We start from the raw sequence: 7,472 nt of genomic DNA on the forward strand, positions 1-7,472 counted from the left end.
TGATTTAAAATTTATTATTAATTAATAATACTTACGTTATGACTAATATTTAATTAATTAATTAAATACTTATGTTATATTAATTATATCATTTAAACTTATATTAACTTTAATAATTTATTTTAATTTAATTAAACTTATGTTATGACATAATTAGACATATTTAACTTTAATAAACGTTATAACTTATATTATTATTATAACTTACACTTTTAAAATTTACGTTAACCATGTTTGACCAAGGTTGACTTTTGAGTTGACTTCCGGTTGACTTTGACTTTCAGTTGACTTTTGTTGACTTTCTAATTAAGGAAACTTTCCTAACTTATAAACTTTCCAAAAATAGAAACTTTCCAAAAATGGAAACTTTCTAAAAATAGAAACTTTCTAAAAATAGAAAGTGTGTGTCCGTACGCTGTTCCGATCAAACCGATGCATGTTGAGTATTGTTCTATGTCTACTTGCAACATGTACAATAGCTATCATACTAAGACTCGACCTAAGTTAGTTATTTATATCGACCTTCTTTATTTATAGGTCGGCGTTGTGATCATTCCTGATCACTTTACTTCATTTGCTGTTCGCATGTTTGTGTGCTTACTTCGTTTGCTATTAAGGTGAGTTATAGTCCTATTTTCTATTTTAAATCTTTTGGGATGAGAATACATGCAATTTATTTTATATTTTGGACACATGTGGAAGTTGGTTTAAATTATTCATTATGAGTTGAACAAAAATATTCCCTAGTCTGGTAACTGTAATCACTGGTTTCTACTTGTGAACGCGAATCCTATGGATAGATCTATCGGGTTTGACAACCCCATTTCGAGCTAGTCGCGCTAGCAATTTATAATCGAAATGTTTAGTACTTCGTATTTTGTTGTAGATACACTTGTTCGGTGTATATTATTTATTGTGTTTGGCAAGGGTAAATAAATGGTTAAGTGGTTACCAGGTGGCTCACGGAAAATGGAATAATATTTTATTATATGTTTTCTAGCATATAATTTTGTGGTCTAAAAAGGAGTTTTTATGTTTTCAAACATAAATTTTTACGGTTTAAATTAAATATTGTTTGCAATATTAAACTTATAATTCACTCAACATTTTTGTTGACAGTTACTCGCATGTTTTATTTTCAGGTTCATGATTGATTGCTTCCGCTGTACTTAGAGAGTCTGCATATTTATGATGGCAGCTTTTGTTAAACAATAACTTGCATTCTATTTTGATACAATAAATAGTGGGTGTTTGTTGATTTTATTTTGGTCAACTTTTGGCTAAAGTATTTATGCATAGTTTTTCTAAACTTATACATTTTAGTAGATTTCCTTTATAGGAAATCATTTTTAAATAAAGAATGCAAGGTTGTTTTATTAAATTCATATAGAGTTTCGATCAAGCTGTGGGACCAAGATAACGATAGTCGTCAAGTGTACTATGACGGGTCGTTAAAGTTGGTATCAGAGCCTTGGTTGTAGGGAATTAGGCTTCATTGATGTCGTTACCCGAGTCAATAGGGTGCATTAGTGAGTCTAGTCTACAGCCCGGCCTATAATATATTATTATATGTGATTATTTGTATCGTATTGATATGTATATTGTTATCATACATACATTCCAATTATGTTCTGAATTCGGGAGGAACTCCCATTCCGACTTAAACGAATTCTCCGACTCATGCGAACTTATCCTTATAAGAACACCTTAGGTAGTGAAACCGAGGGATGTCATTCTTGACTTCTGAAATTCTCGACATTTCTATGTCATCTGTTATGGTTAAGTATATAAAATGTTTGAGTTATATTACGCGAGATGTCATTCTTGACTTCTAAATGCTCGACATTTCAATGTCAGCTATTATGTTTAGGTATATAACATTCTTGTTATATTACGTGCCTTTGTGCCGTTGTGCCTATGTGCTTTGGTTTTTGAACCGGAAAACGTCATTCTTGACTTTTAGAGATTCTTGGTACTTTGAAGACATTTTTATGTCATCGTTACTCCTATTCATTACTTTTGATGTTTTTGTCTCTTGTGCTATCCTTAGCACATTGTTTAAGAAATCGTTTTAGAGAAATTATGTGGAAATTCGAGGTTGATCGCGTGTCCTGACCTCATGTAGTGATATTGGAATGGAACTATGAGTTAGTGAAATATAATGGTGTCAGGCCAACGTGATTATATTACGTTAATTCATAAGGAAGTCCCAATATTGTGACATGAGGAATAGAAAGCGATTCAAAGAAAATTTTTACAGTACTCATTTAGAAATTTCGATGTATTACATGGGTAGGGAAAATATTCATTATCTTATTAGTTAATATACGATAAGCTCGTTTTAACCAGAATATCTATCTCATGCTCTATCCTTCATAACTCGCTTGTTAGCAACAGCTTCGCTCGGGAAGAGTTTTGGCCAAGGACTAATGTCCTGATAATAGTCAAAACAACATTTAACTCATTGGTTTTCATGACCCAGTAACATTTGTTGGTCAAATGTCGAACGGCGATTCAAGTCCTTTACTCGATCTTTCACGATCTTACTTCAACTTGTAACCTCTGAAATACATATACTATGTTTATCATCGGGAGTTTTACACATTTGTTTAATTGGGCGGTTCTCACGAGATTTATGGGCGAATAGAAATAATGAAATATTTTGTCATGTATACAATTTATAAAATCGTATGTAAGTATGGATTCAAATGAATAAATTTACCCTTACCTATTTTAGTTAGTATATACTAAATCATACTTTCAAAATTATTTTAAAAACCACTCATTTATAAGAGTTGTTTGACTAAGTCAATTTGTTTTATATAAAATGGTACACGTTGTACATACTTCTAAATTTACTAATAACTTCGTTCCATTTATGTTGTCACATCAAACATTTAAAGCTTTTTCAAAACACCTTTGATTAATTTTATCAACTTTTCGCATTACCCTATAGAGTGTCTGGATCACAGTTCTTCTCATCCTCGATTTAAGGATGAAACTTACCATTAAGTTCATTGATAGGAACTCTTACGCCACTTTGGATGCCGGTTTTATAAAATTTGTTGGAAAGTCTTTGCGCTCATAAAATTTTCCCTCTTATGGTTGAACATGGCCGAAACACGGACCGATAAATCAATTTTTTTGGGATATGCTCGGTGGTCACCCTATTGTAGAAAAGGTGCTAGGTGGGTTTCTACCCCAACTGTTATTATAGTGGGTATCATGGATATATATTATGCTAGACTGTTTGAGGAGTTTCTACTCTCAATATTCGCTGTCAACTGCAACACCCACGTAAACATCAATCCTAGGATTCAATACTTTAAGGTGCACGAAATTATTTTAGGAGATTCATCCCACCTGGAGTCGGCCATTCTTTATAACCCATGATTCGCGTTCTTTTCATCCGCACATAAATTTAAGAATATAGATGAATCCTAGATTTCCTCGCTCATTAAGCAAGGGAGTTCACTCTCGTTGAAATATCACACCTTTCGTACGTCTTCCTTTCGGAAATGTAATGAAAATTTACTTTGAAGTCCATGATCCTCGTTATCTCCTTTGAGAGAATTGCCTTATGTATCTATGCCACCGATGTGACTACTCCATATATTTCTTCCTTCATTGTTGCAACTATATTTCATTCGTCCCAGTTCGTCCCCTTGGAGAGCTTCTGTTTTCTTTGTTAAGAAGAAGAGTGGATTGTTTCGATGGTGTATTGATTATCGTGAATTGAACAAGCTTACTGTTAAAAACTGTTACCATCTTCCAAGAATTGATGATCTATTCGATCAGCTTCAAGGTTCGTCTATTTATTCTAAGATCGATCTTCGTTCCGGCTATCATCAGTTGCGTGTTAAAGAATCTGATGTTCCAAAAACTGCTTTTCGCACCCATTATGGTCACTTTGAATTCCTTGTTATGCCGTTCAGATTGACAAATGCACCTGCTGTGTTCATGGACCTCATGAACCGTGTGTGCAGACCCTATCTGGACAAATTCGTTATTGTTTTCATCGACGACATCGTTATTTATTCTAAGAGTGATGAAGAGCACGAAGAACATTTGAAGTTGGTGCTTGATTTATTGAGAGAAGAAGAGTTGTACGCCAATTTCTCTAAGTGTGCTTTCTGACTAAGAGAAGTTCAATTCCTTGGACATATTGTTAGTAACCAGGGAATTCAAGTTGATCCTGCCAAGATTGAGGAAATTGAGAAGTGAGAAATTCCAAAAACTCCTACTCAGATTCGTCAGTTCCTAGGTTTGGCAGGATATTTTAGATGGTTCACTCAATAGTTTTCACGAGTAGCGAAACCTCTGACTGCTTTAACGCATAAGGGGAAGAAGTACAAGTGGAAGAGTGAACAAGATTCTGCTTTCCAGACTCTGAAGAAGAAGTTAACTTCTGCACCGATATTATCACTACTTGAGGGTAGTGATGATCTTGTTATCTATTGTGATGCTTAGTGTCAAGACTTTGGTTGTGTTTTGATGCAACGAAAGAAAGTCATTGTTTATGCGTCACGTCAGTTGAAGATTTATGAATAGAATTATACAACCCATGATGTAGAATTGGGAGCTATTGTGTTCGCACTCAAGAATTGGAGAAATTACTTATATGGGGTCAAAAGTACTGTGTACACTGATCACAAAAGTCTTCAACATATCCTTGATCAGAAACAGTTGAATATGAGGCAACGAAGATGGATTGAGACGTTGAATGATTATGATTGTGAACTTTTATATCATCCGGGAAAGGCCAATGTTGTGGCTGATGCGTTAAATCGTAAAGAAAGGGGCTGAACCTCGCAGGTTTAGGGCCTTGAATATGACAATTCGAACAAACCTCGCAAGGCAGATTCTTGAGGCACAACAAGAAGCCTTGAAGGAGGAGAATTTTGTAACGGGAAGGTCCGAGACTTGAGTAAACAGTTAGAGGTACGAACTGATGGTACTCGGTATTTTACGGGACGCCTTTGGGTTCCGAAGTTTGGTGATCTGCGACAACTTGTTTTAGATGAGGCTCATAAATCTAGGTACTCTATTCATCCTGGTTCAGGAAAGATGTATCATGACCTTAAGGAGCTGTATTGGTGGCCTAATTTGAAAGCTGATGTAGCTACGTATGTGGCTAAGTGTTTGACCAGTGCTAAGGTTAAAGCTGAACATCAGAAACCGTCTGGACTTTTGGTGCAACCTGAGATTCCCGAGTGGAAGTGAGAAGATATTACGATGGACTTATTGTGAAATTACCAAGAGTTGTGGGTGGTTATGATACCATTTGGGGTGATTGTTGACCGACTCACTAAGTCAGCTCACTTTTTGCCAATTATCGAAATGGATTCGATGGAGAATCTTACTCGTTTGTATTTGAAGGAGATTGTTTCTAGACATGGTGTTCCCGTATCTATTATTTCAGACAGAAACAGCTGATTTGTATCGAGGTTTTGGCGATCCTTACAGGAAGCTTTGGGAACTATGTTAGACATGAGCACCGCTTATCATCCTCAGACGGATGGTCAGAGTGAAAGGACCATTCATACGTTGGAATACATGTTACGAGCGTGTGTTATTGATTTTGGTAATGGTGGGATAGATATTTGCCACTAGCTGAATTTTCTTATAACAACAGTTATCATGCAAGTATTAAAGCTGCACCGTTTGAAGCTCTGTATGGTAGAAAGTGTAGGTCTCATGTCTGCTGGAATGAAGTTGGGAATGCTCAACTCACAGGCCCAGAGATTATTCATGAGACTACCGAGAATATCGTACAGATCAAAGAAAGGTTAAGAATCGCCAGGAGTTGGCAAAAGAGTTATACCGATGTTAGAAGAAAAGATTTAGAATTTCAAGTTGGTGATCTTGTCATGTTGAAAGTATCACTCTGAAAGGGTGTGGTACAGTTTGGTAAGAGAGGAAAGTTGAATCCTCGACTTGTTGGACCATTTGAGATTATCGAAAGAATTGGACCCGTAGCTTATCGTTTGAAATTGCCACAAGAGTTTAGCGCTTTTCATAACGTTTTCATGTATCGAATTTGAAGAAGTGTTTGGCCGAGGCCAATGAAACCATTCTTCTTGATGAACTTCATGTTGATAAACAACTCCATTTTATTGAGGAACCTGTCGAGATTATGGATCGAGAGGTTAAGACTCTTAAGCAGAGTAGAATTCCTATTGTTCGAGTTAGATGGAACGCCAGACGCGATCCCGAGTTCACTTGGGAGCGTGAAGTTTAGATGAGGCAGAAGTACCCGCATTTGTTCCCAAATGACGAGGAAACCCCTGCACCTGCTTAAATATCGGGACGAAATTTCCGTAACGGGAAGGTACTGTAACGACCATACTTTTTCCGTTATCTTTTGCTGTTAATTATTTAACGACCGTTAACTGTTATTCGTGCCACGTCATTTTTATGATCTATATTATTATTTTTATAATAATATATTAATTATTATGTGTTATATGAATATTTGTATTCATATTTTAAGTTATACATTTCTACGTGTCGCGGATTTCTATCCGGCAAATCTTTTCGGTTTTCAAACCAACGGTCGAGCTTTCTGGATTTTTAAATCCTAATTATTTTAAATATGAAATTTTAAGATCATATAATTATATATAGTATTTATATTTATTTTTCGTCGCGTAGCTATTATCTTTCCGGATTTTTAATCGCGTAAGCGTGTTTTCGCATTTCGGGCTTCGATCGGGCGTTCGGGCCAAGTGTATTTAACCATTTATCAAATTGGGCCATTAAGGGGGCCCACCCTTTGGATTTTCGGCCGAACACTCCCAAGGGGAGGGAGTGTTGGCTCCTTTTGCTCTCATTTTGTAAATTTCATGTTTCATTTTCATTTAACCTAGTATTCCTTTTGCTCTCATCTTTCTCTCTTTCTCCCTTTGTGAGCCGTCGCCTATACCACCACTATCATCATCATTTTGCAACAAAAACTTGCTTGGATCAATCAATCATTAGCATAATCGGATTCTACGCGATCTTCTCTACACGATTCTATCAATTGATTATTGATTAGGGTATAAACCCTAACCCTAGAACTTTTGATTTTTCATTATATTTCTGTTTTTGATGTCTATATTAATAGTATGATGATTATTGATTGTTGTAATGATGTTTGTATGCATAGAATTACTCAAAAACACTTGATTTCGGTTTGATTTGATTGGGACAGCAGCTATCACGTTCATTTCTGATATTGTGACTGTAATAAAAGTTAAAATAAAGTAGTTAGATGAGTTCCTCTCATCAAGACATTAATTTTAGACTCCGGATTCATGTCGTTTCGATTCCCGGAGCCCTAGATATGATCAAATTAGTATTTTGTTGACATTGAAATATGGAATTGGTATGAACCAGGTTTGGTCCGACTTTGTGACCATCTTTGGTGTCTTTAGGGTGTGTTAGTGTGTTAGGACTGATGGTGGGATGAACTTTCATGTTCGGGTCAC

The sequence above is a fragment of the Rutidosis leptorrhynchoides genome, chromosome 1 (genome assembly GCF_046630445.1).
Source record: "Rutidosis leptorrhynchoides isolate AG116_Rl617_1_P2 chromosome 1, CSIRO_AGI_Rlap_v1, whole genome shotgun sequence".
Lineage (NCBI taxonomy): Eukaryota > Viridiplantae > Streptophyta > Magnoliopsida > Asterales > Asteraceae > Rutidosis > Rutidosis leptorrhynchoides.